The sequence below is a fragment of the Bidens hawaiensis genome, unplaced genomic scaffold (assembly GCF_021521415.1).
Source record: "Bidens hawaiensis isolate Kalapana, Puna unplaced genomic scaffold, B.hawaiensis_p1.1 tig00033516_1, whole genome shotgun sequence".
In the NCBI taxonomy this organism is placed as follows: domain Eukaryota; kingdom Viridiplantae; phylum Streptophyta; class Magnoliopsida; order Asterales; family Asteraceae; genus Bidens; species Bidens hawaiensis.
The window spans coordinates 7,629-31,881 of record NW_027495747.1 but is presented as its reverse complement, the minus strand read 5'-3'; positions in this window follow the sequence as shown (position 1 = coordinate 31,881).

Here is a 24,253-nt window from a genome sequence, read left to right as displayed (position 1 = left end):
CTCAGACCCAATAAGGGCCTTTTTGGCCTCCTCCTATTGCTTCGCGCCACGTGTACTTAGGACACCTGGTGCTTTTTCATTGATTATTCTCTGACCAAGGTATTTTACCTGACCCATGTGCCATCACGTGGTGGCACATGGGTTTTGCTGAGTTGTCCACCCTTCATTGGCAGCTGTCAACATCAGCACATTCTTTATTCCTTAAAAGATACCTTCTGGAAGGTTGTCTGATGAGTACAATCATGGTTGTCCTTATCCTGATTTGGATTAGACTATTGTCTCATTTGTTGTGTTGTCCTTTATGCGCCTATCCCGGGGATGCGCAAGGTCTTCTCTTTATTCTCACGCGCAGATGTTTCATGCGCAGATGTGATATGCGTGAGCATATGTGATATGCGCCACGCGCAGATGTGATATGCGTGAGCATATGTGATGCGTGAGCATATGTGATGCGTGAGCATATGTGATATGCGTGAGCATATGTGATGCGTGAGCATATGTGATATGCGTGAGCATATGTGATATGCGCCACGCGCATAGTTTTGGCTTTGTGTCTTCATGACATCCTGATTTCAAGCCTCTTGTCTATATCTTGTGGGTTGACCCGCCCCGCTCGATGTTAAGGCGGGTGCATACCCCTTCAAGCCCCCCCCAGTCTAATGTGTGTCTTGTCTCGCGCGAGCGAGGTAAGATAGATATTAGACTTAACAGTTTGCTCTTTTAACAGGGTTTGTCTTTTCTTTTTCATTTCTCATATGTGCGTTGCGCGAAATTCTATCCCTTTGGTTAAAACGAATCGTCAATGCACGTGGTTGGTTGATGCTGATATGCATCAGAGATGGAGACGTTATGTGTCAGACCTTTCGCGTGCTCGAGGTGCTACAGTTGCCTTTCACGTCTCCTCATACAGTGTCAGGAACACGTGTCGCGCTTATGTTGGCCTACGCCTGCGCGTGGGGGCGCGTGAGCGTAGATCTGATTATTACTTGTTTCTCTTTCTCTCCCCTGGGCCTATTAAACCAAACCTTTTGAACGGTTTTTTCTTCATCTCCATTGTCATTTTCAGAGCTTTTGCTTCTTCAATTTACATTCCGATTAAGAGCCATTATTTTTGCTTCCAGATTCCCGTGCTTAAAGTAACCATATTGTTCGATTCGCAATTGTATGTCTGAAAACCCAGACACCACAATTTCTCCTAGTAAAGGCCGTGTAAAATCAGTGGTTATGTCTACTTTGAAGAAGACCGTAAAGGGTAAACGGGTTGCCGAGGCTCGTCGGAGGAGGGAGGGAAGAACAAGGCGGTGAAGAGATGGGATGAGATTCCCTGCAAGTTGAAATAATCTGACTTTAATAATCTTGTCGCCTCCCAGGGTTTTCTCCCTGAGTATGGCTGTCTGCTCCCGTCGACCGGGCAAATGGCAGCGGATCCTCCCGTTGGCTATATCTCTTTATACTCTCATTTTTTCACCCACTGTAATCTTCGTCTTCCAATGACGAGGTTTATAGGTGCGCTCCTCCAGTTTTACGGGATTCATATATCTCAGGTTCATCCCTGTGGACTAGTGCGCATGACTCATTTTGAGTTCATGTGCAAAGCTCAGCGCGAGGAGCCCACCCCTCGACGCTTTCAATATTTTTATAAGCCGAAAATCCAAGATTCTTGGTTCTCATTCACACCGCGCAGTCAGAAGGTTAAGTGCTGCACTGTTTCCTTCAAAAGCCTTCATGACTGGGCAGAAAAATTCTTTTATATCAAGGCTGGTGTGATTCCCATCCGCATGACTATGCGCGCGATTACTTCCGCGCCCGCGGATGATGACGTTCTTAAGAATCCATCTGGCGCGTGGGTTAAGAAGTTATCTGCTGAACCATCCCCCGCCAGGAAAATTTGCGAGGAAGCGTTGGTGGGGGTTGGCATGAGCAAGAGGTGGATTGACAGCGGGACTGAGCCTGTCATCCATGTTGATGGCTCAGGTAGGTTGTTTGTTCATTGCATTAATTTTGCGCGAGTATAATTCGTTTTGCTGATATCACTTGTCTTGTTTTATGCAGAAAGCAAGGAATACATCCACGCCGCCTATGACGAGCATACGGAAGGTGGCTCTGTCGCGCTGAGCGCTGGGGAAGTTGCTTTCCCTGATCGCTTCGATGATATGTTCATCCTTGTCGATTTAGAATTTTGTTTTTACAGCGATGCGCCTGGTAAGCCTTTGTATTTGTGCTTAGGCCCTTAGAGTACCAAATTTGGTTTTAACATTTCTGTTGCGCGTATTGTAGATGCGCTCGCTAATTATGAGTTGGAGCTTGTGGAAGAGGAAGTGGAGGAGGAAGAAGCTGAAGCGCAAAAACTCAAGCGCAAGGCTAAAGGCAAAACTGGCGCAGGGGTCAGTAAAAAACAGAAAAAAGATGATGCCTCTGTTGCCCAGAATCTCCCTCCTACTCAGGCGAAGGGACTTGAGAAAACCAAGGGTTTTACTTACAAGTTTTCCTCGTCTTCTTTGCCTCAAGGTGTGGGCAGTCCTCCCGTCCACACGAGGTATGGTGCCGCCACCTCGTCTCTGCGCGCGGCGGACAAGAGAAGCGGTGTTGTGCCTGCTATTTCGTCTTCTCCAACAGGTATACTTTGTTTATTTTTTGTGGTTTTATGAGCGTGATTCTGATAGTCATTAATGAAGCTGTGTTCACTCAAATGTTTTTAGAGCCGCAACGTTGGTGGCTCAACCTCAGGCGCAGCAAGGTGCCGAGGCTACGCCGAAGGTTGTTTTGAAGTCCCCTGTTTTACCCTCGAAAAGGGGGAAAATGGACTTCATGGCGATGTTTAATTCGCGGACTGCGGTGCGCCAAGGTATTTATTGCGCTTTGATTGTCTGATTTTTTCCTTTAGTTCAAGTCATGAATCATTTCTCCTTGTTGGTTTTTTAATAGGAATTATAGCTGGCACACAAGCTGCTGGTGGCACTGCTAGCGCTGGCGCCGTTAGTTCTGCTCCTGCTCCAACAAGTACTGAATCTCCTCTCATTGGGATCACTAAGGAGCAGGAGACTATTTTACGCGCTGATCTAACAGCGTCAAGACTTCCCTCACCTCCTCCTGCGCGCAGCCCTCCTCGTGAGACTATTTTTGATTTTTCCAAGTCGCAGGAGAAGAGACCTGTTATAGAGGATGATGAGGAGGTTAATTTTGAAGATTCTGATGGTGGCCGCGTAAGCCCTATAGCGCCACGAGATTTCGTGGCGCAGCCTTTTTCTCCTGGGGCGGGCAGGAGCTCGCCAGCTGGCGCTAACCTTTCTGCCGGTTCTCCGCAGGTATAAGTTTATTTTGCTCCGCTGTGCAGACTTCCAAATTAGTGTTTAGATAACTAAAACCTTTCTTTGCGTTGCTTTGTGTTTGTAGGGAGCCGATCACATATACCGCCCGAGCTGGAATATCACTGAAGAGAGCTCATTCCAATCCATGGGCGTATGTGAAGACTTTTGGGCTCACTCTGTTCCTCCAGCTGAAAGGAGGTTTCAAGAGGACCGCGCTCGCATGGACTTGCTTAATGACCACCTTTTTGCTGGGTCTGCGTTCTTTGCTGCCTCCCAAGAGCTTCGCAATGATTATATAAAGGTACGTGATGCCCTTGCGGAGGCCAAGCAAAAGGCTAAGATTTCTGCTTGGAATCTTTCTGATGCCCGAGAGAGGGCTGAGAAACTCCAAGCAGAACTTAGCGAGAACCGGGCAAGTGCCAACGCTGCTTTTGTGAAGCGCGGGCTTGAGCTGCAAGCTGCGCGGGAGAAGCTGCAAGCGGCAGAGGCAGACACGGCCAAGTACGCGCGTCGAGCGCGTGACCTGGAGTTGGAAGCAGAGGCGCGTGACCAAACTATTGCGCAGGTTAATACTGACAAATCTTTATTGGAGAGTGAGGTTGCGCGCCTGAAGAAAGAGCTCGATGCTGCGCGAGCGGAAAAGAATGAAGCCTTGGCGGCAGCGGCGTCTGACAAAGAAGAGCTAAAACAAGCCAAGGAAACTGTTGAGTTGTTAAACTCTCAGATCCCTGCTCTTGAGACGTCTGTTTCTTCCCTCGCGCAGGACCGTCAATGGCTGATTTCACAGGGTGTGACTCGTTGCGCTTATGCGATGAAATACTCAGACGAGTTTCAGACCCTTGTGATGGATTGTAATGCGGCGTCACGCTTGGTGGGTCTAGCTGAAGGGTTTAAGGATGGTTATGAATATGGCATGCTAAAGAAGAATCCATCCGACTACCCTTATCAACTCGACGTTGTCTGCGCTGACATGGCTGAGGTGTGGGAGAAGTACCTGAATACTCCAATTCCCATCCTTGAGCAGGTATTTTAACCTTAATGAGTTTACTTGACTTAATTTCATAATCTTTTGTACTCATACTGTTCCTTGTGACTTGCAGATAGCCGCGCTTGCTGACCAGCCCGATCTTGGCGCTTTAAAGAAATTACTTGATGAATGTGAAGGGACTGGTGGCAATGATGATGGCGCGGGCAACGCTACCTCTGCCAGCGGCTCTGGCATGGCCAAAGGACCTACTCCTGACGCTATCATAATAGAAGACGACTATATTCAAGACGAACAGCTTGATTATGGTAAGTTTGGAGATGACGAGGAGCGGGCTGCGCCAGATGCTGAGGGAGGAAGTAATGATGAGGACGATGAAGAGGCTGATATTGATATAGAGACTTGAAAAGCCCTTCTTGTTTTTTTTTTTTTTGTATTTGTAGTTTTTACCTCATCATTTGTAAATTTGTAAACTTCTATGTTTGTGGAATGAAATTTTGTTTTTCCCTTATTCGCATCTTGCACATTCCCAATTCGTCTCTTTATATTGCATGTTTGTGCTCGTTGAATATAAGGTATGCTTACACATTGAAAGTTGGACAAGGCTGTAAGGAAATTATTTTATTTAATCCTTAACAGTTGTCATATTTCAAGTTATTTTGCAATATTCTGAATATGCTGACACGTGCCTTAGCATTTCATTGTTCCTCTTTTGCGCGACGTTATCGTGCATTTATTATAAGGAATTATGAATGAGTTTTTTAGCCTTTACGTGTCAGTATGTGTTACTCTGCTTATATCCATTATAATCCCATGCGCGGCCCCGACCTGAGACCTTAACAACTATGCTTTGGCATGTGCTTTGCCTTAGTTGTGCTTAGGTATTTTTATGGTCCAGCTGCGCAATACGTAGGATGGATGCTATGAGTAATTTGAGCTAAGGCTCATATTATTGGGCTAAGGCCCTGAGCTAAGGCTCATATTATTGGGCTAAGGCCCTGACGTTTTAGAGTTAAAACTCGTTAACGCTTGCAGCTCGCGCATGTATGTTTTACTTCGTTGTATTTTTAGTTTGATGTCAATACAATGTTGTTATATTGCTCAAAATTAATAAAGGGAAGTGTGAATCATGTATGCAAATGGTAATAAAACGCATATTAAGAGAAAATAGCGCGTATCATTATTCATAATGGCTTAAAAAGCCTTGATTACAAACTTGACAACTTTTACATAAAACATTTTCTAAGTTGTGCTGCGTTACATGTGCGCGGGATCTTCTTTCCATTTAAATCTTTTAAAGCGTATGCGCCTTTTCCCAATTCTTCCGAGACTTGATAAGGTCTCTCCCAGTTGGGAGACATCTTTCCCGGGGGTATTGCGCGACTAGCTTCATTGTTTCGAAGGACAAAATCATTCTTCTTGAAGTGGCATTCTTTCACGCGTTGATTGTAATATTTTTCTAGTTTTTTCTTGTATTTGGCTTCACTGATGATAGCCGCCTCTCTGCGCCCTTCAAGTAAATTGAGATCCAACCTCCTTTCTTGCTCATTATCCGTCTTACTCATCATGAGCACTCTATAGGATGGGCATCCAATTTCTGCTGGAATCATAGCCTTCGTTCCATAGGTTAGGCTGAACGGGGACTCGCCATTGCTGGTTTTGCTTAATGTCCTGTGCGCCCACAGGACATTAGGTAACTCCTCGACCCATGCATGGGACTCTCCCTCCAACCTTTTCTTCAGCCCATTCAGCAAGCTCTGGTTCGCGCGTTCCACTTGGCCATTCCCTTGAGGGTGGTATACTGAAGTGAAAACCTGGTTGATGCGCAATTCCTTGAGCCAACTGGATATCTTCCTGTCAGTGAATTGTTTGCCATTGTCGCTCACGATTTCCATGGGCAGGCCAAAACGGCATACGATGTGGCTCCAAATAAATTGCTTCATTGCCTCGGCTGTGATTTTTGCCAGTGGCTTGGCTTCAACCCATTTTGTGAAATAGTCTACTGCCACTACCAAAAACTTTACTCGCCCTGGCGCTTGCGGCAAGGGACCCACAATATCGATTGCCCACTTGTGAAAAGGCCATGCAGAGGTCACCGGAATCAAGTTGTTCTTTGGTCGCATGGTATTTGGCGCATAGCTCTGACACGCTTTGCATTTTTGGATCTCTTTTAACGCGTCCAAGTACATGCCTGGCCAATAGTAACCTGCGTTCATTGCCTTGGCGACCACCATGCGCGGGCCAGCATGTATTCTGCAGATTCCTTCATGTATCTCTCTGATCACATAGCTTGCTTCCTCAGCGTATAGGCATTTCATGAGTGGTCCAAGATAAGAGCGTCGATATAACGTACCATCGAGCAGTTCGTAGTTCTGCGACTTGTGTCTTATCTTCCTCGCCTGTGCGCGATCGTCTGGTACCTTTCCCTCCTTCAAGAATTCCATTATTGGAGTTATCCATGATGAAGGTGTTGTATGAATTACAAGAACAGACTTCGCTCCCACTGACGGGTTGCTCATTACTTCCACCCTGACATCTTTGCCAAAATGATCGAAGCTGGTTGATGCCATTTTGCTTAGCGCGTTGGCGGACTTATTTTCACTGCGTGGAATGTGTATGATTCTGAAAAAGTCAAATTGTTCGGTGAGTTTTTTCTCCTGCTCTAGATACAGAGGCATGGTGTTCTCCTTGGCATCATAAAGGCCATTGACTTGTGCTGCTACCAGGTATGAATCTACATGAGCCTCTAGCTTTTTAACTCCGAACTTGTGCGCAATGCGCAAACCAGCCAGCAGGGCTTCATACTCAGCTTCATTGTTGGTGCTCTTGAAATCCAACCTGATTGCTTAGGTATACTCATGATTTTCTGGATCCACCAGTTTGAGGCCTGCGCCGGACCCTTAGTTGTTTGAAGCTCCATCAGTGAATAATCTCCAAACGTTTTCTTCATTATTGGCTTGCGGAGGGTCTACTTCGCGCTGAGCCTCTTCGACTTTTCCTTCAGGGATTTCTGCGATGAAATCAGCTAAGACTTGTCCCTTGATTGCTGGACGAGGCTTATAGGTGATCGTGTGCTCCCCTAATTCCAGCGCCCATTTTGTCAGCCTTCCTGAGAGCGCGGGACGCCGCAAGACTTGCTGGATGTTGTAACCAGTCAGGACTTCAATAGGATGACCATTGAAATATCTGTGAAGCTTGCGCGACGCATGCGTTAGTGATAAAACTAACTTTTCTATGATGGTGTAGCGCGTCTCCGGATCTGTCAGCACCCGACTTGCATAATAAATTGGTGTTTGGATTCCCTTGCGATCCACCAACAATACTGCGCCAATGGCGCGTTCTCCTGCTGACAGGTATAACGTTAAAGTTTCACCAGGTAGTGGAGCTGTGAGCGCAGGCAGATTTATCAGACATTCTTTTATCTCACTGAAAGCTTGCTCGGCCTCAGGCGTCCACTTGAATTGGCTTTTCTTTAAGCAATTTCTCAATGTGTTAATGAATGGGGTAGATTTGCTTGCATGGTTTGCTAGGAACCTGTTAATTGATACCAATCTACCATTCAACTTTTGAACTTCCTTCATGGTGGATGGTGAGGGCATGCTGAGGATAGCCTCCACCTTCTCTGGGTTCACCTTGAAACCATCCATGGTGACCATTACGCCGAGAAATTTCCCTTCTTCCACGCCGAATGTGCATTTGCTCGGGTTGAGCTTCATGTTTACTTCCTTTAGGCGCCGAAGGGTTTCTTCGATGTCTTTGAGCATTTGTTTTTCCTCCATGCTTTTAATCACCAAATCGTCCACGTAGACTTCTAAGTTTTTTCCAATCTGCTCGTTGAAAATTGCATCTATGAGTCTTTGGTAAGTGGCTCCTGCATTCTTCAAACCAAAGGGCATTTTTGTGTAACAGAAAACACCATTGTCAGTTCTGAAAGCAGTCTTGTCTTCATCCTGCGGTGCCATTTGAATTTGGTGATAGCCCTTATAGGCATCCAGGAAACATTTGATCTTAAATGGCGCCATAGAGTCCACCTTCGCGTCAATGTTTGGGAGGGGGTAACAATCTTTTGGACACGCTTTGTTGAGGTCTTTGAAATCAATGCACATTCTCCATGACCCATTGCTCTTCTTTACCATCACAGGATTGGCTACCCATGTTTGGTATCGTATTGGGCGAATGATATTCGCGCGCAGTAGATCTTCTACTTGCTCATTCATGGCCTTTGCCTTCTCGTCTCCCATGACTCTTTTCTTTTGAGCAATTGGCTCTACAGACTTGAATGTGTTGAGAGAGTGCTGCGCCAAGTCTCGCGGGACCCCAGTCATATCAGAATGTTGCCACGCGAAGACTGACGTATACGTTGTGAGCAATCTTTTCATTCTCACCCTTGTGTCATCTGATATCGTAGCTCCGATTGTGATTGTTTGTTCTAGGAATTTTGGGTTGAGAATCCATTCCTCTGGCGCGTTGTTTGCCACTGGAAGCTTCATTCTCCCTTCTCGAGGTATACTTGTTACTGCGCATAAATGATCTCGATACACAAATGTTACTCCTGTTGGTGTTGGGAACCCCAACGCGCCATGCGCTGGTGACGGTATGACGTTGAATTGGGCAATCGTTCCTCTACCCAAGATCATACTATGGCATGAAGTGGTGGGCAAGACCAGAAAGTTGACAATTTCAGCTCGCTTGTGCTTCTCATCCCCCATAGTTAGTTCGAATTGTATCTGACCTAGGGGGTGAATAATTTCGTTTGAGACACCTGAGATTGGTGCATTCACAACTTCGAGCCTTGCTTGGTCCTCTGGATCCAACTTCCCGAAACATTGCTCATACATGATGTCTGACTCACTACCGGTGTCCACCAGGACTCTTGACACCTCATAATGAGCGATGTGTGCAGTGATGACTAGAGGACTGCTGATAGATGGGCCTCATCTGATTCTTGGAAAGATTACTTGTTGCTCGCGCCAATCCCCTTGGATTTGCGCGCTTCTCTTCCTCGATCTTTGCCCTTGCCTTCCTCCTTCAGCTACACAGATTCTTTTGAATTTTTTACTGGCTGAGGCTCCGTCTGGTTGTTCGTTCTCTGGTTTTGGGTTTTTTACTAGGTGAGCCAACTTGCCTGATTTCACATCTTTTTCGATCGCATCCTTCAAATGGTGGCATGCATCGGTGTTGTGCCCTGTGGATTTGTGAAACTCACAATATTTGCCACTGTTTGGTGGTCCCTTATGGAGTAATAGCCTGGGGCTTTTAAACTGGACATTCTCTGTGCTTAACACTTGCGAAGGCGTTTTGGTGAGGGGAGTCCATATTCTTGGTAGAGGTCTATTAGGCTCTCTGCCGCCTTCCTTCTTGTCACCCTCTCCGCGAATGTCTTTTTGGGGCTGGGGTGAACTTTGTTGCGCTTGCTTTTCTGCGGGAGAATAATTGGTTTGTTGCAACCTGGACCATACGGAGTTTTGTTTGCCCCTCCTTTCATTGTTGCGTGGTGCTTCTGTTTGACGCCCTCTATCTCTTGCTCTGTCTTGGGCAATTTGTTTTTCATTTCGCGCGAAGACTCGCGATGCTTCCATAAGCTTAGCCCAAGTGGTTGGCATGCCTTCTCTGCTCACGAGAGCTCTGCGGAGTTGATCACTGCGCGCACCTTGTATAAAGGCAACGCGCAAGAGTTGTTCAGTGATGCCTCCAATTGCAAGAGATTCCTGATTGAAACGAGTTATGTAGTCCTCAATGGTTTCATCATTCCTTCGCACGCAGTGCATGATGTCATCGGGGTCGCGCGTGTGTCTGCGCTGCTGTACAAAGTGAGCCTGGAACTTTTCCAATAGCTCTTCGAACCCATCGATTTGTCCTGTCGGCAAGCTTTCGAACCAGACACGCGCTGCGCCCGTGAGGCAGCGAGCAAACATGTGACACCATGTTGGCATCGTCCAGCTTTCTAGGTTTCCAGTGTTGTAAAAACCTTGTAAGAAATCATCTGGATCTGTTGTACCATCGTACTTGCCTAAACCACTTGGCATCTTGGTTTTGTGTTGAATGGGAGCCTTCGCAATGCGCTCAGTGAATTTTGAATGTTTTACCAAGATGGTTGGCCTATATGTTGTGGTTACGTCCACTTGCTCTTTCGCTTGTGGGTTGTATGGTGTGTATAGATCCATATCAGCTTTGGCTCCAGGTGCTATGTTCATGTGTGCGCGAAGCTGTGAACCTCCTGCATGAGTATCTCGCGTCTTCCTCATGCTGTGCACCTCTTCCTCATCACTAATATCAGCGTGTTCGGTGTGAACCGAATGACCGTCTTCCGGCGCGCGCGCCTTTTTTGTTGTTCCCTGAATGATTTGTTTATCAAATGCGAGCCTTTGTGTTAAGTCGGCTAACTTTTTGTGTTTTACCAGCTCATTGTATTTGTCCATTAAACGCCGTTGTTCGTTTATGAGCCATTCTTTAGGGTCATTGGTTTCAACTTCCGGACCCATTGGTCCTTTTTGTTTTGTACCAGTCAGATTTTGGAACGTGAGATCGTCTGGGGGAGTTTCAGTCTGGCTATGAGGTGTTGTGTTGAAGGGATGGTTACTGGTGGTGCGCGCTAGGTCACGCGGCGCCCTCAGAACCTGATGTCCCTCATTAACATCCTCAAGCTCATTATCCTCCAGAACTTGATCATTGTTTCGAACACCGGAAACCATGGTGAAGATTTTCAGAGAGAAAACTAATGAAATAGTGGTTTTGTTGTCGTTGTAACAGGTGATGGCGCCAATGAAGAAACATGTATCGACTTACTTGTATTCGATCTGCGTTCCTCGGGTATGAGTGTGCTATATCACCGATGGTTTTCCGAGATACGAGCTCTTCCACCTACAAAACGAACAGCACCGTGAGCTTACCCCTCAGAAAGGGACAGAGGGGTCCTCTTTGGGGTAACCCTCCGGTGTGAGAATAAGATATTGCAGGAGAAGATAAGAATGTGAAATGAGTAAAGGATTCAGAATATATTTCTTGCTTGACCCCAACTGTGGAGGTGGTTTGGTATTTATAGTATTAAGGTTTCCAATGATTGGGCTCAGACCCAATTAGGGCCTTTTTGGCCTCCTCCTATTGCTTCGCGCCACGTGTACTTAGGACATCTGGTGCTTTTTCATTGATTATTCTCTGACCAAGGTATTTTACTTGACCCATGTGCCATCACGTGGTGGCACATGGGTTTTGCTGAGTTGTCCACCCTTCATTGGCAGCTGTCAACATCAGCACATTCTTTATTCCTTAAAAGATACCTTCAGGAAGGTTGTCTGATGAGTACAATCATGGTTGTCCTTATCCTGATTTGGATTAGACTATTGTCTCATTTGTTGTGTTGTCCTTTATGCGCCTATCCCGGGGATGCGCAAGGTCTTCTCTTTATTCTCACGCGCAGATGTTTCATGCGCAGATGTGATATGCGTGAGCATGTGATATGCGTAAACATATGTAATATGTGTGAGCATATGTGATATGCGCCACGCGCAGATGTGATATGCGTGAGCATATGTGATATGCGCCACACGCATAGGTTTTGGCTTTGTGTCTTCATGACATCCTGATTTCAAGCATCTTGTCTATATCTTGTGGGTTGACCCGCCCCGCTCGATGTTAAGGTGGGTGCATACCCCTTCACCAACATTTAACCATCATGATTCCATCTTTTTTCAAAACAATTAAAGGGTTTGATTTAAATTTAAGTTTAAGTAAATACCCAAAAAAGTTTTTTTATAAAATAAAAGCGAAACTGGATTTTAATAACCCAAACTGTGACTCATTTCTGACAATAAAGTTTAACCATACTAACAAAAGTGACAAAACACTCAAAACTTTATTTCGTAATCTCAATCACATAATCATAATTGAGTTACACTTGATTTTTACTCGATTTTGCTCACAAAAAATCATTATGAATAATAATATGGAAGCACATATTTCTTCCGGTAAAGTGAGTGAAAATCAAATGTAAATCTATAACGGTAAAATGAATTAATTGCTCTTGAAAATGAATATATTATTAATAATTATTTTTTAACATAAAATGATTACTATCTACTAATATATACTAATGAATATTAGTAGTTATAATTTAAATTACTAAAATCCAATTTGACTTAATAAAAAACAAATAAAAATTACACACTAGAAACAAAATTTTACCCCATTGACTTTGCCATCCATGAGACCAGAATGGCCTCTCCATTTGACTCTTTGATTACCAGGAAGATAACCAGATCTTTGAGCTTCAAAGAACAAAATGCTCTTGGTAAGAGCTTGCTTGTAGTCATGTGCACCTGCTAAAGCCAAAGGTACAATCCCAACAAGCAGAAACAGAGTTGTTGCAATGGAACAAAGTCTCATAACAACAACCTCCATTAGAAACCAAACAAATAGGATGCTTGAAATCACAATGTTGGTCTGGTTATCAGTTAATAATATTATTCCTGATAAGCCAACTTTGGAGATAGAGAGAGGACGGAGAAACAGGCTATGCAATGGATGGTATATATGGAGATGAAGAGAAGGTGACAAAGGCTCAGAAATGGGCAGTGTGTAATAAATGCTCGTTTGTGCATTAATGTTGTCATATTTACGCTATTATTATTATTATTATTATTATTATTATTATTGGAATAAATATATTTTTTTTACTTTTAAGGTTTGAGAGTTGAGTATCGAGAGAGCACATGTGAATTGCTTGGAAGGATCCTAGTGTGGGGATGGGACTTCTTTTTCTTTGTAACATTTAAAAGCACTAAGGGGGTGTTTGGTAGAGGGATTTGATTGGAGAGAAATGGAATTAGAAATATTTCTTTTGTTTGTTTTCCACTTTTCATTTTTATTTCTCTTTCTATTTCTCTAAAACTAGAGAATTCCATTTCTCTTTAAAACAAAGAGAAATCCATTTATCAGCAGCCTCCTCATAGCATGTCACCACCTCGTCTCCGGCCACCACCTCGTCTCCAAGTCTGCAACCGCCACCTCGTCTCCAAGTCTGCAACAACCACCTCGTCTCCGCCGTTCGCAGTGGTGAACACAGAGATGGTAACCGGTTGTAGGTTGCAGGTGGTACGGGTGAACGGAGATTAGGGTTTCAAGTGGTGGTTCGTGGTAGGTTAGGGTTTTCAGATGGTCGGGTGATTGTGGTCGCAGGTGGGTGACAGTGGTGGTGGAAATCGGCGGTGGTCGCAGGTGGCTTCTGATCATCATCATCATCATCGCCACCACAAAATCTCCAAAGAGGCAGTGATGACAGATCTGAGCCTCCTTTTTCTATATCTTATGTTCCAAAAATTTGAATCTTTTTAATTTCTTGTGTACTGTGGTTGAAAAAGGGGATTTGGTGGCGGCAGCCGTGGTGGTGGGCTGTGGTTGAAGAAAGGGCTGTGGTGGTGGTGCTGGTGGTGTGGGGCTGTGGTGGTGGGGCTGGTGGTGGTGGTGGGGCTATGGTGGTGGTGCTGTGGTGGTGGGGCTGCGGTGGTGAGTGGTGTCAGGTTGGGTGGAGGTGGGGTTGGGTATGATAGAGTTCTCTGTTTATTTTCTCGTGTACCAAACAAGAGAAATGATTCTCATTCTCCATACCAATTCTCTTTCTCTACAATTCCATTTCCATTTCTATTTTCTCTCCTTTTCCATTCTCTGTACCAAACACCCCCTAAATGTTAAGTTAAATAATATCTTATATTAATAATATATGTAATATTTTTCTTTTATATAATAAATGAGTATAATATTACTATTAATTGTGCTTTTAATCAATGACTAACGTGTTTTTTTTTCTGATTGGATTCAAAAGAGAATGTAGTTGGCACTTGCCAGTTTTCTAACAACGTTAATATTAGAACTTCTATAACCATATCTTTTATATAATATAGAGAAGAAAATAGAGAAAACAATTAAAACACTACTGTTTTGGAATATCTATATATTAGAGAAAACTAAAGTACATTTTAAATTTAAAAATTTATATTCAATCCTTTATATTTTTCTTTGAGTGTATATATATGAGATAATAACAAACTATTAGATAAGTATTTGTGAATATGATATAGAGATAGAGAGTTGAACATGAAAAGGTTTTCTTTTAAAGAGAAATATGATTTTTTAGTTAAATTATAAAGATAGAGATAAAGTCTTCAATGTGGATGCGCTAACCATTTTATATAATATGCGAAAGTCAAACATACAAGTGTTGATGGTCTCTCTTTAAATTGAGTGATGTTAAACACGCCTCTATAATATATAGCTAGTTTAAAACTTTAAAACATACAAAAATGCATAATAGTGATTATGGGTCATATGTTTTGGTTGGTTGATGTTCATGTAACAAAAAACATGTTTATAGCTTATATGATCTTTTAAAGCCTTTATAGTCACTAATTATCTTTTTAATAATGTTTATTTAGTTGAATACAAAACTTTTACTATATCTAGTTATTTTTTTTAAAATGTTAACATGATTAATACATTTTCTAAGCATATCAAAATTTAAAACATTAATGCTAATAAATGTAAATATTAATTCCATGTATTATTTTGAAAATATCAATTTAAAATTTAGCATGTCCATGATAAAAATATTATTTTTTGACATAAAATAGTATATCATTTACCCCACGTATCACCATCCATCACACATGGTGACAGAATTCTCTTTATAACAATAACGTGCATATACACTGTTTTTTTTTTTCTTTTTTTTGTTTATTAACTTCTACATAAGGACAAATTTGTTAATTAAAAATAAAAAATAAATTCATTAGTTATGTGATATTTGTCGTTTCAAGTACGTGGCAACGTACGATGAAAAAAAGAACAACATTAGGTTTTACGACTTTCATCTAGAAGTATCTTCGAGAAACACTGTAAAACGTAAAATTGACGCCGCAACCAGACAATTCTACCCACCGTCCATTTATTTACTATTTTAAAAGTTTTTAACCCACCAGCTTTTGCTTTATTACTTTTTTTAACCTTTTTTTTTCATTTTCACACTGACACTTTGACCATCCTATCTATGCTTGTAATATATTTACCATTTACTCCCTTTTGCTTCATGTTGCATGCCTAAGTTTCATCTATAGTATATAGCGGTACAAAACTAGACCTTACTAAGATGACAAATATGAATATATATGTATGCATCGGTTTAGAATCGGTCTAGTCTCACATTAGAATGTGTAACAGAATCATACTCTGAGAGTCTGGGCTAGTCGTGTATGTTGGTATTCCCGGACCGTCTTCACAAGACGATATGGAGGGCCTAAGTTAATAAGTTGGTCAAATTGGTTTGGTTTCATAACTGTAATAGATTGGTATAGTAATGTATTTGTCTACAAGTTATGGTTAGACCTATAAGTATAGGATTTGGGTAGATGCTTTTAGGGGTGATCAATAGAGAATTATCGTCACGAGTTTTTGAATCAGTTTTTACTTGCAATAATAAAGTGTTTATCGATCATTTGTCTTAAATATAAGTTTAATTTTGGTTTCATTTGATCAAAGTACAAGAAATAATACATTTGGACTAAAAAGATATGCTTCTTGAACTAACTAATATTAGAGTGAACATTAAAGACATTTTCTAAAAAAAAAGGTATTAAATAGTATTGATAGTTACTTTTGTCCATAGTTTTTGTTCTTATGTTTTTTATGCCAGTGTGTCAACATTAATAATTAGTATATTGTAAATGGTTTCATCAATACATGTACTTTTAATCCAGAAATGTTATGATTTATAAACTTATATAAATAATCAAAGATGGGACTAAAGTAGAATATTGTCAATATTGTGGACCACTTTGAAGATTTTATTCTAACTGCAGTTAACCGTTCCCCACGAAAAGAACAAAGTTAAAGGGCCTCAATACGCATTCTTAAATTATATTTACACTTTACTAAAGGTTAAAACTCTTAGGAGCTGTTTGTTTTCAGATGCAAACATCTGATTCATTCAGACTATTTGGTTTCAAACAGAAAAACATCTGAATAATTAAAATTAGGTCTGAATCATTCAGACCTGTTGCTGCTGAATAAGACAGAGGCTCATTCACACCTGACTAATTCAGATATGACTGAATCAAATAACCCCTTAGACAATCCACCCTCTTCTGTTTTTCCTTTTTTTTAACATCACAAGAAATTTATTAAATATATAAAATGCAATGCCAGAGCATATAGTACAAACACCAAAATGTAGACCTCGGCTTGAATTCCTCCCTTGCACTTTGTAGTTTGTACATTGCTTGACTTGTTGAAATTATTGCCGTTTCGTGCATTCTAAATACACTAGCAAATTAGTAAGGGATCAGTTACTAGTATGAAATGCTTTTCACATACAAGTCGGATAGCGCTTTTTACAAAATCACGAGAGGCTGACAAAATGATCACTTGTCGCTTGTCAGCATTGCAATGAACCCCTTCTAATCCATCAATAACCATTGATGATGCCTTGAAAAGTGAGAGTTAGAATACTGGTGCTCGAACCAGTACTTGTTATATACAATTGTTTTTAAACTGTTTAAGCAAGTAAATAGCTATCATTAAGTTATCAAGGATGATTTCGTCTATGTTAAACCATCAGTATTCGATATGATATCGATTAGGTAGTAAATCATCTATTAATATAAATATCTTAGTTAACACACCCAATAAACTTCATGTTATCATTTCACTTGTTTTAAAATTATAAGGTGCCCATAGAAACACTTTATCATGAATAAAACTACTAATATTTCAATTTTTTTAGGCAAGTTGTGTAAAAGTAAAAGGCATTGCTTAAGTTGGGAGAAAGTAGGCAATGCCCCAAATGGTTGACTAAAAAGTTTGACTCCAATATGGGTTTTGCTAATCTAGGTACAACATTTGATTCCAAAAGAACAAATTTAGAAATCAAGAACTTATGATGCCAGTTGTGCAAACTGAAACAGCATTAAATCGGTCTTGTAGTTGAAGTTATATTCACAACCTGTGAATATAATTCTTATATATAAAAAAACAATACTTGCGAATATAATTCTTATATATACGTATAAATGTAATTTGATAGTGCTGGCAAATTAAAATGACACCACCGCCAACACGTCTTGCAGGTGATGTGTTCTCACTCAAATTTAACTTTAGACAATGCGTATAGTCGTAGACGCATTCGGCATTTTACCTCATGTAACGTCTAATCAGTTTTTAATTATTTTACAAAAAGTGGGTGTAATGGAAAAATGCCCCCCAAAACGTCTCACGTCTCTCTCTCCTCCCCCTCTCTGTCAAAAAGCCCTCAAATCTCGTGCCACACCAACGATATGTATAAACATTGGTACCAAAAAATACCCCAAGACGGCGGGGAGGGGGGGGGGGGGTTGTTCCTTGGCGTTTTTGCTCCAAAAACGCCTACATTTTAGTCCGACTACGAACGATTTTATAAGTTATATATAAATTATAAATGAATAATTTCCATAAAATATAATTAAAACAATATATTAAAATGATGTTCTGTTTTTTTAACTAACTTGATAAGCACATTTAAGTATTTAACAATTAACAATTAGTTTTTATAATCACTTTGTAATAAATACTTGTAGTAATTATGGAATGTTATTTAAAAAATACTTGTAATAAAGTGATTATGAGTTATAACAAGTTAATTTAATAGTTTCTTTATTCCTTGAACAACAATTTTAATAGTTCTACTTATAGTTAACCCATTCTCATAAATGTTGATAACTTTTACAGTTAAGGGGCGTTTGGGATCCTTAATTTTTTCCTCCTTATAACTTACAACTTATGTAAGTTTAAAAAAGTGTTTGTGTTTTCTTATTATTTGAGGAAATATTACTGGTGTTCTGATTTTCTTTGCCATTTATAATGTTTCAACAAAGGGTGAGAAAAAAGGATATGTTACTGTAAAATAGTATTTGTAACGTTTCAAACTCGAAATAGTGACGAAATACAATGTGTTCGGGGTTCTTTAGTATTCAATTGTTATTTTCTTTTAATTTAGTCTTTTACATTAACAGATGAGTAGATGAAATGAATGACAAAAAAACACTTATGTTCTCATTTGAAGGTTCTAGTTTAAATCAAAAACTAATTTCGTGTTCGATTTAATTATGATGTTAGTCGGATCTCATAGCTCAATGTTTATATAATTATTTTTGAACGATATAGCTTAATGTTTATCACACACATTGTTTACAATTTGTACAAAATTTGAATGCTAATAAACAAGCTAAAATTTATTTTTAAACAAGGTTTAGCTGTTTTTTATTATTTTTAACGATCAACAAAGAAAATCATATAAAAACTAGTAAGACACTAGGAATTAATACAAACCCCTATCACCAAGTAAGACGACAACCACCAAAAACTAGACCAACCATTAACCAACTACAAGCTTTACACTCTAAACCGACACAAATCCTCCCAAGTTAGACTCCTCTTCTTTCATTTACTTTTAATTCAAAGGAAGCCCAATACTTTTATTTAGTCAACCAAGTCCGGGAGTTGAATCGACACCCTACTATAACAAGAGTATTTCTCTTTGTTCCACAAGCAGAACTTCGCAATTAAACAAATCGCTTTAAAAAAGTTGCCTTCATCTCTTGAAAACTTATGAAGTTCCAAAAAATACCGAAATGTAAACAAGAAAAATGCGGACGTTTTTCATTATTGTGAACTCACACTCTATAAGGATTGTGAAAGAAATTAAAAATCAGTAGAAAAAGAAAAAGAAATTGTCATGGGCGAGAAATTGGTAACATGTGGAAGGAATTAAAATGTGTAAATGTAATCTTATCTCCTTTAGTATCTTAGAATTAAACGCCATATGTCTTGGATATTCCCATCTCTTCGTATCAGAATTAGGGATGAGATAGGTATCGTACTGGTACCGACCGGTTCCGATCCCAAAAATCCCGGTTCTGAAAATCGCGGATTCTTGGTACCGGTACCGGTACCGAAATACCGGCACGGGACCGGGACGGTACCGGTATTTAAGGTAAAATTTCGGAAAAATTCGGGAAATACCGGTCCCGGTACCGAAACTCAAAACGTTGGTACTGATTCGGTACCGACGGTACCGATTTCGGTACCGGTACCTGTACGGTACCGATACCAACCGGTATCAGTCCCGAATTTTCCCATCCCTAATCAGAATTACCCTATAAACTATTAACACTTTTTTTGAGTGCAAAATATGAGAAACAAATCCTAAATCTTTATCAAAGTTTATACTTAATATGAGTTTCATTTTTATTTGTCATTGACATTATATTTCAATAATATGAGAGTGATGGTTAAGGCTTTAGATCATGTGGTTTCATGTTTAAAACCTGATTTAAAGATTTTTTACAATGATGAGTTTTCTTATTGATTGTATTCCTATAATCCAAGGTGAGTTGGGTTAGTAGTGTCAAAATCATTATAGACGATTGACATGTCATTTCAGAATGTCTTACTCGGTTATTGGAGATAATTCCAAACACTGCAAAAAAGAAAGTTTCATTTTATCTCAAGTTATTGTTGTATTAATATTGCTCTTGCTCACCATATTGCCTTCCGATTTAATCTATTGACGCTCGTCAATGCCCTAGTTTTTGTGGGTCGTTAATTTTTGCTCGACGTATTGTTTCTTTTTTTGATTGGCAGTTGACCATGGTATGCTGTCACCAATCTCAGTCGATCAAACCATGGTTTGATCGGATATTTTTTCTTTTCTTCTTGATCTATGGATCTCACTGTTTATCTCTATATATTGTAACAATTATTGAATGAAATGATCAATTAGTTTTACCATCTTACAGTAACATCTGGTATACCCTTCTTTCATCGTCTTGAAGTTAGCCGTAGACGTTTACACCAATCGTTAATATGTGACCAGATTTGTTTTGCAAAAGGGCAGCTAGTTAACGGATGGTTTGTTAATTCTTGTTCCAAATTACATCACACACATATTAACAAGTCATGGTTCAAACTCCTTTTATTTAACACCATCTTGGTTGGGATTTGTTTATAGCCGCTCTCCCAATGAAATATAAATATAATGTGTCGTTTTTACCCTCTCACTTATCTAGCTAAGTTGATAGTCTTAGGCAAAAATATTATTGTCATTTATTTGTTTGATATGTTCGGTTGTAACTAAAGTAGTTCTGAATAAAACTTAGGTAAAAACTATAATTATGTACACATATAATAAAATAAATTCCTATTGTAATCCTTTCTTTAAGAGGGCGGGAACCTCACCACATAGGTAGGGACACTTTTATCCAACACCTTAATACTAGCATGTCAAAGACACTTTCGTTATAGTCCTTTTTACACATGAATAAGAAGAGGTCAAGCAACTTACAACGAAACAATTACTAGTTACATCCTATATGATATGTTAAATTACGCTCTCTTTTTTTTCTTCATCTTTGTTTATATATAAAGTATACTCGGAGACAGACTCAACCATTTTACATGTATATAGACCTAACAGTTCTACCGATGAGTCTTTTAGTCCATTAATTGTCACGATAGACCTATAGCACATACAAAGTTATAAAGAGCATGTGATGAAAGTTTACTTGAAGTGATCATATATTTAAAATCAAATAAACATAAACCTACAAGAAACGAAAATGGATATGCACAAAACCAATGCATATAAGAGATAGAGGTGAGAATATAACCAATTAACCATACCAAACAATTAACATATATTTCGGTATAGCCATAACCGTTAATAGAGGGTTGGTTTCGGTTAAGTGGGCGTCATAACAAAATTAAACGAACTGATTTTCATAAAAGTGCATGATAGGTCCAACTGGCAAGTGCTATTTGAGCTTATTGAATTTTATTACATAGAAAAAAATAAGAGAGATTATCGATATGCGACTTGACTGTAAAACAACATTGAAATAGTCATCCAAGGTATATTTGTCGGTTTTTAAACTTTCAAGCCAATAAACAAACTTGTTGAAGACAAATTCAATCAAGTGAAATATGAAACGAGTATTTACAACTATAGATGTAAATGAGATATGATAAAAAATCACTTGACTATGTTTTAATATTTTTAAACGAAGTTTTATAAAACAAAGTCTTAGAAATTTAAGTTACAAACTATAAATGCGAAAAATAAAATAAAATATATATTTAAGAAGTTAAACATTTTTATAAACTACTTGTATATGAAATTAAAGTATTAAAATTTAAAAGATTCTTTTCTAAAAAGGAAGTCACCCAAAAGGATTTTGAAAACACAACACAAATTTGTATGCTTTATAAAAAAAAGTTGAATCTTATTCCATTAAAGAGGTCAATTCACAACTAGAGGAACCGCTTGAAATTGATAGGATGTGCAAATGATTTGCTATTTTCAAGTCATTATCAGTATTATTGTCTTCAACTGGAATCACATTCGTTTGCCTTTCGCTTCATAAAATCATTTCTTTTCGAATTTCCTTCTCATATACATGTATATAATATTTTTTTTACAATAATAATAATATTATTATTATTATTATTTATGTAAGACTTGAGCTCAAACCTTTCCAACTCGAAATGTTTAAAAGCTTTGTCTTTGCCAATTAACCATCTACCTCATTGGTTACAAACATATAAGATTTAACTATGCTATCTTGATTCCACCTGTATAAAAGATCTCACGTAAAAAAATAATAAATACCGGATTTCTCACAAAAACTTTATTGGTGATTAGGCAAACATAATCCATTCTCCAACCTAATAATAGTAGAGACAACGTACGAAGCTAAACTTGAATACTTTCATGTTACTTTGGATCAAAAGTCAGTTGGTCGGACTAGCTAGGTTGATAAATGGTGAAAACATCACGTGTTAAATGCATACATTTTCATGATGAAGATGGTTTGAATACAAATAATGTTGTTGATTTTTCTCTTACTTTCTTACTATTTCAAAAAAAAAAAAAAGTATTATTAAGACAAATTAGAAAGTCGTATACTTCGTATACATTTGAGTACATCTTTCAAGTGCTTTAAGAGTCACGTCCCATTATATTAATAGAAATAAATAAGTGTGACATGAGTACTTTAGCATAACTATTTATATCCTCGTAATCTACATTCACACACAAGATACACATCAACACCGATGATCAACGATGAATAGAAGAAGTTGTACGGATGAATTGTGTATGTTTTACCCTAATAGTTATTTGCATTAGTACATTGTTACTCGGGGCGTACGATAGGTTTACGTACATGTACTCATTGTGGCATCAATAGCATGACACCAAGTCACCAACCACGCCAATAGTTTGTGATCATGACGTCTGTACGTATTTGGGACTCGAGGGGAATAACAACCACATTATACTATATTGTGGGCGGTATATAGATTAGTTTTAAGGTATTTCATATTTTATAAATAGAAAACTTCGGTTTATGTTCTTGTGGTTTGATCAAATCCACAGTTTTAGTCTAATAGTTTCATAATTTTGGTTTTTGTCCAATAGTTTTGTTTTCATTTGCAATTAAACCCGACCCAACTAACTCTAGTCGTTAAACCTATCAGCGTGTCCCTCACGTTAGGGCCAGTTTTGTTCTTTTTCTCTCTAAATAAACCCCAACCCTAATTCCCAAATCCTATTTCATCTTTGTCATTCTTTCCTTCGTCTTCCACAAACCCTACACGAAAAAACAAGGATTACGATTAATCTCTGATGGCTTCAATCATGACACATTTGGTCGATAAACCGGCAAAACGAGTACATAACCAATTAAGGACCAAATTGCCCCTCACGTAATGGGCATGCTGATGAGTTTAATGACCATAGTTAATGGGGTTATTCATTCGGTTTTAATTGCAGATGTAAATACAACTATTAGACAAAAAACCACAAATTCGAAACTATTGAATTAAAACCGCATAAACAAACAATACAATTCTCTCTTTTATAAATCGAAGAGGAATGGATCATGTATTTACATGGATACCATAACTTATTATATTTGGTTATAAGAAGAATAAGACTAGCTAAATATCCTAAACCCCATGGTGAATATTGAGCGTGAATGCAGGGAACAAGACTAACGTGCGAGTGGGGTTGTCGACGGCGAACGTTGCAACGTGTTGTGTGGGCATGTGTTGGCACGTGCATCCTCTGACAACTTAACCAAAGTATCTGGCGTTGTGCATGTGATTCCCCCATCAAATAGGAAGAAGCCACGATGCACCTTCTCTTTCATTATTACTCGTGGGCCCTTATCAAATCCTCGTATGTCTCTCTCCTAATTATGCATGCAAAACAACCCCAAAATACATATTAAGATGCTTACGTTACGTGTGTTAAAGACAGATTAAATGCTACGTGTTATTTATCCAATTCATTGATTTAAGACAATAATCATATCACAGTTAAGAAAAACAAAACAAGAATGTTTAATTTAATTATTTAATAATATAAAGAATATTGAGTAAATGACATTGGAAAGATAATCGAGTAAGTAAAAACATGGTCATGCTGTTTTATTATATATACATTCTGGTTGAGTTTTAAAATTAAACATTTAAAAAAATTAAATAGTTAAATTATTTGATTTCTCATGAATTTTTTTATTTACTAGAGTAATTTCACCCAAGAATATTTGATCTATAGCTATACGTGGTAAGGTGAAACCTTTTTAATGGGATTTGAGTTAAAACATTTCTTATGGCAAACTGTCTCTCGTACATATATGGCATTGCAAAATTGCCTTAAGTTGTTATACTGGAACCATAAAAGTTAAGAACGCAAGTGCGATAAAAGGTTGCGTCAGATCAATCAACTTAATTAAACGATCCAAGATCTACAAATAGATTATATGAAAAGAAACTCGACTTTTAAGTTTTAGCATACAAATCAACATTATTTTTTTTTTATAGTTATTTAAAGTTACACATGTGAAAAAACAAAATAAGTAACCTAACCGTCTAGACA